Source organism: Sus scrofa, chromosome 14, assembly GCF_000003025.6.
Source record: "Sus scrofa isolate TJ Tabasco breed Duroc chromosome 14, Sscrofa11.1, whole genome shotgun sequence".
Taxonomy (NCBI): domain Eukaryota; kingdom Metazoa; phylum Chordata; class Mammalia; order Artiodactyla; family Suidae; genus Sus; species Sus scrofa.
This window is the reverse complement of record NC_010456.5, coordinates 90958325-90971695: the sequence shown is the minus strand read 5'-3', so window position 1 is coordinate 90971695 and position 13371 is coordinate 90958325. Positions and strand designations below refer to the sequence as shown.

At 35.9% G+C, this 13371-nt stretch overlaps 1 protein-coding gene and 1 pseudogene across 2 annotated transcripts in view; one reads left to right on the top strand and one right to left on the bottom strand.

Annotated features, from left to right (window-relative positions):
• Nucleotides 1-13371, bottom strand: part of LOC100152956 (olfactory receptor 6C74-like) — a 78298-nt gene that overhangs the window by 13768 nt on the left and 51159 nt on the right. The gene's annotated exons all lie outside the window — the stretch shown is intronic.
• Nucleotides 5829-8091, top strand: LOC110256707 (annotated as a pseudogene).

The window sequence follows — 13371 nt, the reverse complement described above, 5'->3', positions numbered from 1 at the left end:
GAATTCAGCAACAATAAACCAGCTTTACAACAAATACTAAAGAAACTTCTCTAGGCAGAAAAGAAAAGGCCACAACCAGAAACAAAAATACCACAAATGACAAGGCTCACTTGTAAAGGCATATATACAGTAAAGATAGGAAATCATCCATGCACAATTATGCTACCAAAATCAGAAATTGTGAGAAGAGGCAGGTACAAGTGCAGGATACTGGGATGCACTTGCAATTAAGACACCAACAACTTAAAATAATCATATATATATACACACACACAAAATCCTATATCAAAACTTCAGGGCAACTGCAAATCAAAAATCTACAACTGATACACAAACAAATAAGAAAAATCAACTCAAATACAACACTAAAGATAGTCATCAAACCACAAGAGGAGAGAACAAGAGAACAAGGGAAGAAAAAAGAGCAATAAAAACAAATCCAAATCAGTTAATAAAATATCCATATGAACATACATATCAATAATTACCATAAATGCTAATGGACTATATGTCCCAATGAAAAGATATAGACTGGCTGAATGGATACAAAAAAATAAGACCCATCAGAGTACATGTGTCTTTGTGAGTCATGGTTTTCTCTGGATAGATGCCCAGGAGTGGAACTGCTGGATCAAATGGTAGTTCTAGTTTTAGTTTTCTGAGGAATCTCCATACTGCTTTCCACAGTGGCTGCACCAATTTACAATCCCACCAGCAGTGTACTAGGGTTCCTTTTTCTCCACACCCTCTCTAGCACTTGTTTGTAGAATTATTGTTGATGCCCATTCTGGCTGGTGTAAGGTGGTACCTCATAGTAGTTTTGATTTGCCTTTCTCTCATAATGAGTGATGTTTAACATCTTTTCATGTGTTTTTTTGGCCATCTGTGTTTCTTCTTTGGAGAATTGTCTGTTTAGATCTTCTGCCCATTTTTTGATGGGGTTGTTGGTTTTTTTGGCATGGAGCTACAGGAGGTGTTTATAAATTTTGGAGATTAATCCCTTGTCAGTCGATTCACTTGCAAATATTTTCTCCCTTTCTGTGGGTTGTCTTTTCATTTTGTTTAGGGTTTCCTTTGCTGTGGAGAAACTTTTAAGTTACTCTAAGAGGTGTATCTGAGAAGATGTTGCTATCATTTATGTCAGAGAGTGTTTGACCTATGTTTTCCTCTAAGAGTTTTATAGTGCCTGGTCTTATATCTAGGTCTTTCATCCATTTTGAGTTTATTTTTGTGTGTGGTGTTAGGAAGTATTCTAGTTTCATTCTTTTCCATGCGGCTGTCCAGTTTTCCCAGCACCACTTATTGAACAAGCTGTCTTTTCTCTATTGTACATTTTTGTCTCCTTTGTCATGGATTAGTTGACTGTAGGTGCGTGGATTGAATTCTGGGCCTTATATCCTGTTCCACTGATCTATATATCTGTTTTTGTGCCAGCATCATATGGTATTGATGATTGTTGCTTTGTAGTATATTCTGAAGTCCAGGAGCCTGATTCCTCCAGCTCCATTTTCTTTTTTGGGATGTATTTGGCTATTCTGGGTCTCCGATGTTCATTGTAGCACTATTTTCAATAGCCAAGATGTGGAAAAAACCTAAATGTCCATCAACAGATGACTAGATCAAGAAGATGTTGTACATATATTCAATGCAATATTACTCAGCCATTAAAATGAACAAAATACCAGCATTTTTAGCAACATGGATGGACCTAGAAATTTCATGCTAAGTGAAGTCAGCCACACAATGAGACACCAACATCAAATACTTTCACTGGCATGTGGAATCTGAAAAAAGAACAGACTGAACTTTGCAGAACAGATGCTGACTCACAGACATTGAAAAACATATGATCTCTGGAGGAGACAGTTGGAGGGGTGGGGATGTGCTGGGGTTGTGGGATGGAAATCCTGTGAAACTGGATTGTGATGATCATTATACAATTACAGATGTGATAAATTCATTGAGTAAGAAAAAAATAAACAAAAAAAAACCCAAAAAAAGGATCCAGTTAAAAAATTAATTAAATAAATAAATAAAAATAAGACCCATATATATGCTATCTTCAAAGACCCACTTCACGTCTAGGGACACATACAAATTGAAAGTGAGAAGATGGAAGAAAATATTCCATGCAAACTGGAATCAAAGGAAAGCTGGAGTAGTGATACTCATACCAGACAAAATAGACCTTAAAATGAAGAATATTTTAAGAGACAAGGAAGGACACTACATAATGATCAAAGGATCAATCCAAGAAGAAGATATAACAGTTTTAAATATATATGCACCCAACATAGGGTCACCTTAATATATAAGGCAACTGCTAACAACCTTAAAAGGAGAAATTGACAATAACACAATAATAGTGAGGGGCTTTAACACCCCACACACAGCAATGGATAGGTCATCCAGACAGGAAATCAATAAGGAAACATGGCCCCAAATGAAGCTTTAGACCAGATGGACTTAATAGATATTTATGGGACATTCCATCCAAAGGGAGCAGAATACATATTCTCAAGTGCACATGGAACATTATCTAAGATTGAACACATTCTGGGCTACAAATCAAGCCTCACTAACTTTAAGAAAACTGAAATCATATCAAGCGTCTTTTCCAACCACAATGCTATATGACAGGAAATCAACAACACGAAAAAAACTGCAAAAAACTTTACAAACATGTGGAGACTAAACAACATGATGCTAAACAACCAATGGATCACTGAAGAAATTGAAAGGAAATTAAAAAATACCTAGAAGCAAACGACAACAAAGATATGACACTCCAAAAGCTATGAGATGCAGCAAAAGCAGTTCTAAGAGGAAAGTTTATAGTAATGCAAGCCCACCTCAGGAAACAAGAAAAAGCTCAAATAAACAAGCTAACTTCACATCTAAAGCAGCTCGAGAGAGAACAGACAAGACCTATAGTTAGTAGAAGGAAAAAATCATAAAGATCAGAGCAGAAATCAATGAAATAGAAACAAAGAAAACCATAGAAAAGATCAATGAAACGAAAAGCTGGTTCTTTGAAAAGATCAACAAAATTGATAAACCCCTAGCCAGACTTATCAAGCAAAAAAGAGAGAGGACTCAAATCAGTCAAATTAGAAATGAAAAAAGGAGAAGTAACAATGGACATCACAGAAATACAAAGGATCATAAGAGACTACTATATGCAACTATATGCCAATAAAATGGAAAACCTAGGAGAAATGGACAAATTCTTAGAAAAGTACAATCTTCCAAGACTAAACCAAGATGAATAGAAAAGATGAATAGACCCATCACAAGAACTGAAATTGAAATGGTGATTTAAAAATTTCCAACAAACAAAAGTCCAAGACCAGATGGCTTCACAGGCAAATTCTATCAAACATTTAGAGAAGAGCTAACACCTCTCCTTCTGAAACTATTCCAAAAAATTGCAGAGGAAGGGATACTCCCAAACTCATTCTATCAGGCTATCATCAGCCTGATACCAAAACCAGACAAAGATACCACAAAAAAAGAAAACGACAGGCCAATTTCACTGATGTGCATTGATGCAAACATCCTCACAAAATACTAGCAAACTGCATCCACAATACATGAAAAGGATTGATCATGAAAAGGATCATGATCAAGTGGGATTTCTCCCAGGGATGCAATGGTTCTTCAATATCCGCAAATCCATCAGTATGATACACCACATTAACAAACTGAAGAATCAAAACCATATGATCCTCTCAATAGATGCAAAAAAAAAAGCCTTTGACAAAATCCAACACCCATTTCTGATAAAAACCCTTCAGAAAGGGGGCATAGAGGGAAGCAACCTCAACATAATAAAGGCCATATATGACAAACCCACAGTGAACATCATTCTCAATGGTGAAAAGCTGAAAGAATTCCCACTGAGATCAGGAACAAGACAAGGATGTCTGCTCTTGCCACTACTGTTCAACATAGTTTTGGAAGTCCTAGCCACAGCAATCAGAGAAGTAAAAGAAATAAAAGGAATTCAAATTGGAAAGGAAGAAGTAAAACTATCACTATTTTCAGATGACATGATACTATACCTAGAGAATCCTAAAGACTCTACCAGAAAACTGTTAGAGCTCATCAAAGAATTTGGCAAAGTCACAGGATACAAAATTCATACACAATAATCAACTGCATTTCTATATGTTAACAACAAAAGATCAGAAAGAGAAATTAGGGAAGCAATCCCATTTACCGTCATATTAAAAAGAAAAAAATACCTAGGAGTAAGCCTACCTAAAGAGACAGAAGACCTGTACTCTGAAAACTATAAGATGTTGATGAAAGAAATCAAAGACGATACAAACAGATGGAAAGATATACCATGCTCGTGGATTGGAAGAGTCAATATTATCAAAATGACCATTCTACCTAAAGCAATCTACAGATTCAATGCAATTCCTATCAAATTACCAAGGACATTTTTCACAGAACTAGAACGAAAGATTTTAAAGTTTGTTTGGAAGCACAAAAGATGCAGAATAGCCAAAGATACTGAAAGAGAAAAATGGAGCTGGAGGAATCAGGCTCCTGGACTTCAGAATATACTACAAAGCAACAATCATCAATACCATATGATGCTGGCACAAAAACAGATATATAGATCAGTGGAACAGGATATAAGGCCCAGAATTCAATCCACGCACCTACAGTCAACTAATCCATGAAAAGGAGACAAAAATGTACAATAGAGAAAAGACAGCTTGTTCAATAAGTGGTGCTGGGAAAACTGGACAGCCGCATGGAAAAGAATGAAACTAGAATACTTCCTAACACCACACACAAAAATAAACTCAAAATGGATGAAAGACCTAGATATAAGACCAGGCACTATAAAACTCTTAGAGGAAAACATAGGTCAAACACTCTCTGACATAAATGATAGCAACATCTTCTCAGATACACCTCTTAGAGTAACTTAAAAGTTTCTCCACAGCAAAGGAAACCCTAAACAAATGAAAAGACAACCACAGAAAGGGAGAAAATATTTGCAAGTGAATTGACTGACAAGGGATTAATCTCCAAAATTTATAAACACCTCCTGTAGCTCCATGCCAAAAAAACCAACAACCCCATCAAAAATGGGCAGAAGATCTAAACAGACAATTCTCCAAAGAAGAACACAGATGGCCAAAAAAACACATGAAAAGATGTTAAACATCACTCATTATGAGAGAAAGGCAAATCAAAACTACTATGAGGTACCACCTTACACCAGCCAGAATGGGCATCAACAATAATTCTACAAACAAGTGCTAGAGAGGGTGTGGAGAAAAAGGAACCCTAGTACACTGCTGGTGGGATTGTAAATTGGTGCAACCACTGTGGAAAGCAGTATGGAGATTCCTCAGAAAACTAAAACTAGAACTACCATTTGATCCAGCAGTTCCACTCCTGGGCATCTATCCAGAGAAAACCATGACTCACAAAGACACATGTACTCCAATGTTCATTGCAGCACTATTTGCAATAGCCAAGACATGGAAACAACTTAAATGTCCATCAACAGAGGAGTGGATAAGAAGAGGTTGTCCATATACACAATGGAATATTACTCAGCCATTAAAAGGAACGAAATAATGGTATTTGCAGCAACATAGATGGACCTAGAAATTATCATGGTAAGTGAAGTCAGCCATACAATGAGACACCAACATCAAATGCTATCATTTACATGTGGAATCTGAAAAAAGGACAGACTGAACTCAAAGTCTGTGAGTCAGTATTTGCAGAACAAATACTGACTCACAGACTTTGAAAAAAAAACTTACGGTTTCTAAATGAGACAGCGTGGGGGGTAGAGGGATGCATTGAGGGGTTGGAATGGAAATGCTATAAAATTTGTTTGTGATGATTGTTGTACAACTATAAATGTAATAAAATTCATTGAGTAATTAAAAAAACAAAAAAACAAAAGGAGTGTTACTACTATCACTCTTATGTTTGTTTATAAGCTGATAATATTGTAAACATACAAAATATTTCTAAAATATGCAAATGTAAACAACCCTGTCTACTGATTTGGCCATATTTAAGAGCATAAGAGCATATAAATGACCCTAATGATAAAATTGGACATTGAGGGACACAGGAAACACTGACATTACATGCCAAGTGAGATATGTGATTTGTCTTACTTAATTCTTATAAGAACCTGAACAAGTAAATTGTTTCATCTCCATTTAACAAAGGGTGAAAATGAAGCTCACAAAAGAACTAATATTCCAAAGATGACCCATCTCTCCATCTCTTCAATCGGGTCCTTCTGGTTTAAGAATCAGCTTGCTGGATCACGTTGCTACTTGCCCAGCTGCCCTTCTGGAGACAAATACTTGTTTTCATGCTTCTTTACAATTTTTTAGCTCCCTGTTATGTCTTTATGTTAGGTTAAGACCACTACGAGATACTGAGTGGAAAGAGTTGTCCATGCAAATGGGGAATGAGACAACTGTCCAAGAGTTCATCTTGGAAGGGTTTCCTTCTGTCCAGCATCTGGGAAAGGTCCTCTTCTTTGTGCACGTGCTGACATACCTGGCATCCACTGCAGGCATCCACTCATAGTCATCATCACCTATGCTGACTCCTGGCTACAGACACCTATGTATTTTTCCTCAGCATCTTCTCCTTCTTTGAGTGTGTTTCACAAGTGTTGTTATTCCTAAATTGCTGGTCATCTTTCTTTTAGGCAAACAAATGATTTCTTTTTCTGCCTGTTTCACACTAGCCTTTGTCTCTGTATTTCTGGGAGCAACAGGTTTCTTCTTCATAGCAGTAACGTCTCTGGATCAGTATGTGGCCATTCGCAAGCCTCTTCATTACACAACCATCATGAACCTGAGGACTTGCTTCCTCCTGGTCATGGCTGGCTTTGCTTTGAGCTTCACTGTCATCACTGGTTTAATTGTGAAGGTTTCCCAGTCATCTTTCTGTGGCTACCATGTCATTCCTTTCTCCCTCATTTCTTCTGTGACCTTGCCCCCTGATTCATCTCTCCTGTTCTGACACCAGATTTGTTGAAATGTTGGCCTTTGTCATTGCTTTGTGTGTCCTTTTGACATCCTTCTTCATAACCATCATTGTATACAGCAACATAGTGATCACAATCGTGCGTCTCCCATCCGCTAAGGAGTAACAGAAAGCTTTCTCCACCTGCTCCTCTCACCTCATTGTCCTCTCTCTGATGTATGGCAGCAGTGTCTTTATATATGTGAATCCAAAACAAGTGAACAGACTGGAGTCCAACAGGGAAGCTGCCCTGTGAACATGGTAGTGACCCCACTGCTGAACTCTATAATCTATATTCTATGGAACAAGCAGGTTCACCAGAATGCAAGAATGAAAATATCAAGATAAAAAAGCCCCACGACTTGGAGTGGAAAGCTTCAGAGAATCATCTGTCTACGTTCCAAAGCTCCCAGTAGAGAGTCTCTGGCAAACATCACTTGATCTCTTTGCTCATCTCCAGCAAAATAGACATCTCTGCGTTCTCAAGGCCACATTTATGTGGATGCATACATAAATGGTATGTATAATTATTTCTTGGTATGCATAACTATTTCTCCCTAAATCTACCACATATTGAGGATAATTGATGGTAATTGCAAAATCCTCATTGAATTTTTTATTCTTCCCTTTGTTATAAACAATATGCTTCAAATTTCCAAAATTTAGTCATTTTCTCCAGGGTAGAAATGTGTCTATTTTTTCTTCAGAAGAAATATCACAAAAAATTTTGACATTTTTTCTTTCATTTTTTATCCAAACTCCTAAGTTAGATAATCACAAATACATTTTATGAAATACATCCTACATCATGATTGAATCATCTTGAATGTCCTGTTACAGAGTTTACATCTCATTTCATTGACATAAATATCACATATGTGTTATAATTAGCTACATATTGTGTTCAATAGCTATGGATGTTGTATGAAAAAGATACTGGAAAAGCCGAGATCAAAGTGGGAAAGTGGGTACAGACACTGTTATAGAAATTGGGGAGTTCCCGTCGTGGTGCAGTGGTTAACGAATCCGACTAGGAACCATGAGGTTGTGGGTTCGGTCCCTGCCCTTGCTCAGTGGGTTAACGATCCGGCGTTGCCGTGAGCTGTGGTGTAGGTTGCAGACGCGGCTCGGATCCCGCGTTGCTGTGGCTCTGGCGTAGGCCAGTGGCTACAGCTCCGATTCGACCCCTAGCCTGGGAACCTCTATATGCCACGGGAGTGGCCCAAAGAAATAGCAAAAAAAAGACAAAAAAAAAAAAAAAAAAAAAGAAAAAAGAAAAAAAAAAGAAATTGGGAGGAGAATGATGGCTTAGGGAAGTGGAAATGGAAGTGGACCAATAATAAACTCTGAATCAGTTTGCACTGGATAAGCCTGGGTCCATCTAAACCATCTACTAACTGGTCAACTTCCCAAATTCGTCAGGCACTTTATCCGTCAAATATGGATATTGCCAGATAATCTGTAGAGTCTACTAGAAAATGATATGAAGGTAGTAACAAGATGCTTTGGGAATGTGGAAATTATGTTCCACCCTGAACTACTGAAAAGGGCATTGGAGTAGTTTAGACCTAGTATTTTAGGAATAAATCATGATAAAAACTACCGGAAGAAAAAAGTGAAGCCTTCCCCACATTTTAATCAAGATTTGATAATTATTTATTTTACTTAAACTAAATAAATGCACTTTTTTTTACTTTGAGGTAGAAAATCATTGAAGGGTGAACTTGACGAATAGAAAAAATGAAGACCAGGAGTTCCCATTGTGGCACAGCAGAAACAAATCTGACTAGGAACCATGAGGTTGCAGGTTTGACCCCTCCCCTTGCTTAGTGGGTCAAGGATCCAGAGTTGCCATGGACTGTGGTGTAGGTCACAGATGCGGCTCAGATCTGGCATTGCTGTGTAGGCTGGCAGCTATAGCTCTGATTTGACCACTAGCCTGGGAACCTCTATAATGCCATAAAAAAACAAAAAAATACAAAAAAAATAATAAATAATTTAAAAAGAAAAGAAAAGAAAAATGAAGACCAAAAATACCAAACTGAATTTATGAATCCAGGCTGGTCATTGCAGGCATAGGTGGTACCCAGTGAAGGACAAATATTGATATGAGGATTAAGACACTAGATTCTGAGGCTGTATTTAATTGAGACAAATCCCTGAGCTAATTTTGCTTCAAAGATAATTCCAATCATAATTTTTAAGCCATTACAATGAAGTATGATTGACATAAAAAAGCTGTAGATATTTAATGTATACAACTTGGTATGTTTGGAGATATACCTGTGGAGATACACAGATACACCTGTGAAGCCATCACCACTACAATGACATAAATCTATAATCTCTTAAAATTTTTTTCCCGCTGCTTTTGTTGTTTTTCTTCCTTATATGGTTAAAGCACTTAACATAAGATCTACCCTCTTAACAAATTTTTAAGTAGACATAGAATGTTGTTAATCATAGTGATTTTTTAGCACATTTTCATGTGTCTGTTGGCTATGTGTACATCTTCATAGGGAAATGTCTATTCAGTTCCATTGCCAATTTTTTAAATTTTTTGTCACTGAGTTGTATGAGTACTTTACATATTTTCAAAACTTCATAAAAAGGTGATTTTGGAAGACATAGGAAATTTCCATCTGGACAATATTTCAAGTTGATAAGCATTTGTGAAGCATCGATATATGAAATCACACAACACACTTTCATCTGCTTGAAGGTAAGATGGAAGAGGAATAGAAAAAAAAATGACCAAATTTTTCCTGTGGTTGGCCAGTGCTGGCAATGAGCTGTTAAAAGGGAATGTTTTGCATCTTCTTGCTTGCTCAGGCTTAAGGTCAAGCCAAAGCTGTGGAGCCCTTTAAGCAAAGAAGCATAACTAAGGGCTTGTTCGAGTCAAGGCAGGTACAAGTCAGTGGACAAGTCAGTTCACAATGGGCAATTGTGAGCACTTGGACAACAGTCAAGCTTTTTGCTGTGGATTCATCTCAGGGAAGACTCAGAGATGAGAACTCCCTCAGTCTACCAATTCCCCATCAACACAGTTCTTTTAAGACAGATTTAGTGTAACAATGCCACCAGTTACTCCTAAGTATCTGCAGAAAAGATCCTCACACCACTGTGATCATAAATGGAAACTCAAGTGACCCTATGGCATATGTCAAGTCAATTTATCAATGATGATGCAACAGCAACTATGAGCAAACCGTAAAGACACTTAGACCTCATTAAGATAATCTAGAATACAATTGCATAGATGCCAAATGTACTACACATGTCTGAGGAAGTTCATTGGTTGTTGTAGGGAACATAAAATTGTCATATTAACAATGAATGAATTGTGAGTGAAAACTGTGCAATATGTGCTCTCAAAAGTGTACTACCTTGTCTTTATAATATCTTCAAAGGAAATTAATCATGATCACCCTAGGTATACAAAATACTACACAATACTATTGAGTAAAGGTACAGTTAAATGGTTTTCTTATGAATAAAACATCAGAAGAGAAAGTAAAAAAAAAAAATCCTATTTAAAAATCACATAAAAAATACCTAGGAATAAAATTACCCAAGGAGGTGAAAGACCAATATGCTGAAAACTATAAAAATTGATAAAGAAAACTGAAGATGATTTGAAGAAACGGAAAGCTTTCCCATGTTCTTGGTTGGAGAATTTAATACTATTAAAAAGCCACGCTACCCAAGGCAATGTACAGATTTTAATGAAATTACTATCGAAATACCCATGATGTTTTTAACAGAACTAGAATAAATAATCCTAAAATTTATATGAAACCACAAAAGGTCAGAATGGCTAAAGTAGTCCCAAGGTAAAAGAACACAGTGGGAGTCATAACCCTTTCAGATTTCAGACTACTGCTATAAAGCTGTAGTAATCAAAACAGCATGGTATTGGCATAAAAACAGACATATATAGATCAGTGAAACAGAATAGAGAGCCCATAAATAAACCCACTCACCTATGATCAATTACCTATGCAAAAGAGGCAAGAATTTAAAATGAAAAAAAAAAAACCACCATCTTTTCAACAAATGGTGCTGGGAAAGCTGGATAGCTACAGGTAAATCAGCGGAATTAGAATACTCCCTCACACAATATATAAAAATAAACTCATAATAAAGACCTGAATATAAGATATGACACCATAAAACTCCTATAAAAGAACATAAGCAAAACATTCTAGGACGGAAATCACAGCAATATTTTCTTAGATCAGTCTCCCTAGACAAAATATAAAAGCAAAAATAAAGAAATGAGACCTAAATAAACTTAAAAATTTGCACGGTAAAGGGAACCATCAACAAAACAAAAAGACAACTTATAAGATGGAAGAAAATACTTGCGAATGATAAGACTAAAAGGACTTAATATCCAAAATATACAAACAGCTCATACAACTCAATATTGAAAATATCAAACAAATCAGAAAGCATCCATAAGGTATAAATAGACATTTTTCCAAAGAAGATATACATATGGCCAACAAGCCTAGGAAAAGATGTTCAAGACTGCTAATTATTAGAGAAATCCAAATTAAAACCACTATGATATATCGCACTGGTCAGAATGGCTATCATCAAAAAAGCTACAAATAATAAATGCTGGAGAGGATATGGGGAGAAGGAACCCTCCTAAACTGTTGGTAGGAAAGTAAATTAGTGTAGCCACTCTGGAAACCAGTACGGAGATTTCATAAAAACAAACAAACAAACAAACAAAACCCTAAAGATAGAGCTACCATAAGATCCAGCAATCCCACTCTTGGGCATATACCCAGGAAAAACAAAAACTCTAATTCAGAAAAATAAATGTACCCCAATGCTCATAGCAGCACTGTTTACAAGATCCAGGACATGGAAAAACCCAAAAGTTCCTAAACCAACAATTTGCTTAAGAAGATGTGGTAAACACACACATACAATGGAATATTACTCAGCCACCATAAAAAAAGAATGAATTATTGCCATTTGCCAATGTGGATGGACCTAGAGATTATATTTAGTGAAGTAAATCAGACAGAGAAGGACAAATACTATTTGATATCACCTATATGTATAATGTAAAAATAATATAAATAAATCTTATACAAAATGGAAACAGACTCACAGACATAGAAAATAAACTTAGGGCTACCACAGGGTAAAGGGGAGGATATTTAATTAGGAGTGTGGGATTAACAAATACAAACTTCTATACATAAAACAGATAAGCAACAAGGATTTACTATATAGCATAGGGAATTATATTCCTAATCTTGTAATAACCTATAATGGAATATACTCTGCAAAATACTTTATCTCTATGCTATATAGTTGAAACTAATATATTATAAATCAATGATTCTTCAATTAAAAAAAATCCTTTAGGTATAAAATGTTTCCTGTGCAGCACAATCTTTGTATCTTATCTTACACATAGTAGTTTGTCTCTTATTCCCCTATCCCTGTATTGTCCCTGCCTGCTTCCCATTGGTAACCACTAGGTTGTTCTCTATATCTGTGAGTTTGTTTCTCTTCTGTTATATTCAATTGTTTGCTTTATTTTTCAGATTCCATACAACTGATATAAACGAAAACATTTATTTTTCACTCTAAATTTACCTCTATATCTCTGAAAATACCCTTTACTGTGGAGTTTATTCTTTGTATTACTACAGTCACACAAGATTTATTTTCCTTGATGTTTGCTTGGAATTTCTATTTGTCTATATATTTAAGTATTATTCCGATAACCACTACATAGTTAGGGCTTCCTTTTCACCCAATGTGTTAGTAGCTCCCCCCGTTTTAATTTGAGTCTTTAGACCATTTACATTTTAAGTCATTATTGTAAAATTAGGTTTAATTCTATACCGTCTTGTTTTCTTCTATTTATCCTCTCTGCTATATACTCCTTATTTTGTCCTTTCCTTAATATGCCATTGTAATGGGCTCTCTTCTTTTTAAACAGCTTTACTGAAATATCATTGATATACAATAAATGGACATACTTAAAATGTACAGTTTGATAATTGTACATTTTGACATATTTAAACATTGTGATGCTTAAAATGTAGTTTGATAATTGTACATTTTGACATATTTAAACACTTGTGAAATAACCCCACAATGAACGAAATGAAAATATACATCAACCCAAAATTTTCCTACCAGCACATTGTGATGATTCCATCTTAGCTCCTTATTGGCTTCATAGCTATTATTCTTTGATTTTCATTTCAGTGGTTGCTTTAGGGTTTATACATACGTCTTAAGCTTATCATTGTCTAAATTCAAGTGATATTTTTCCACTTCATATATAATACAAGAAACTTA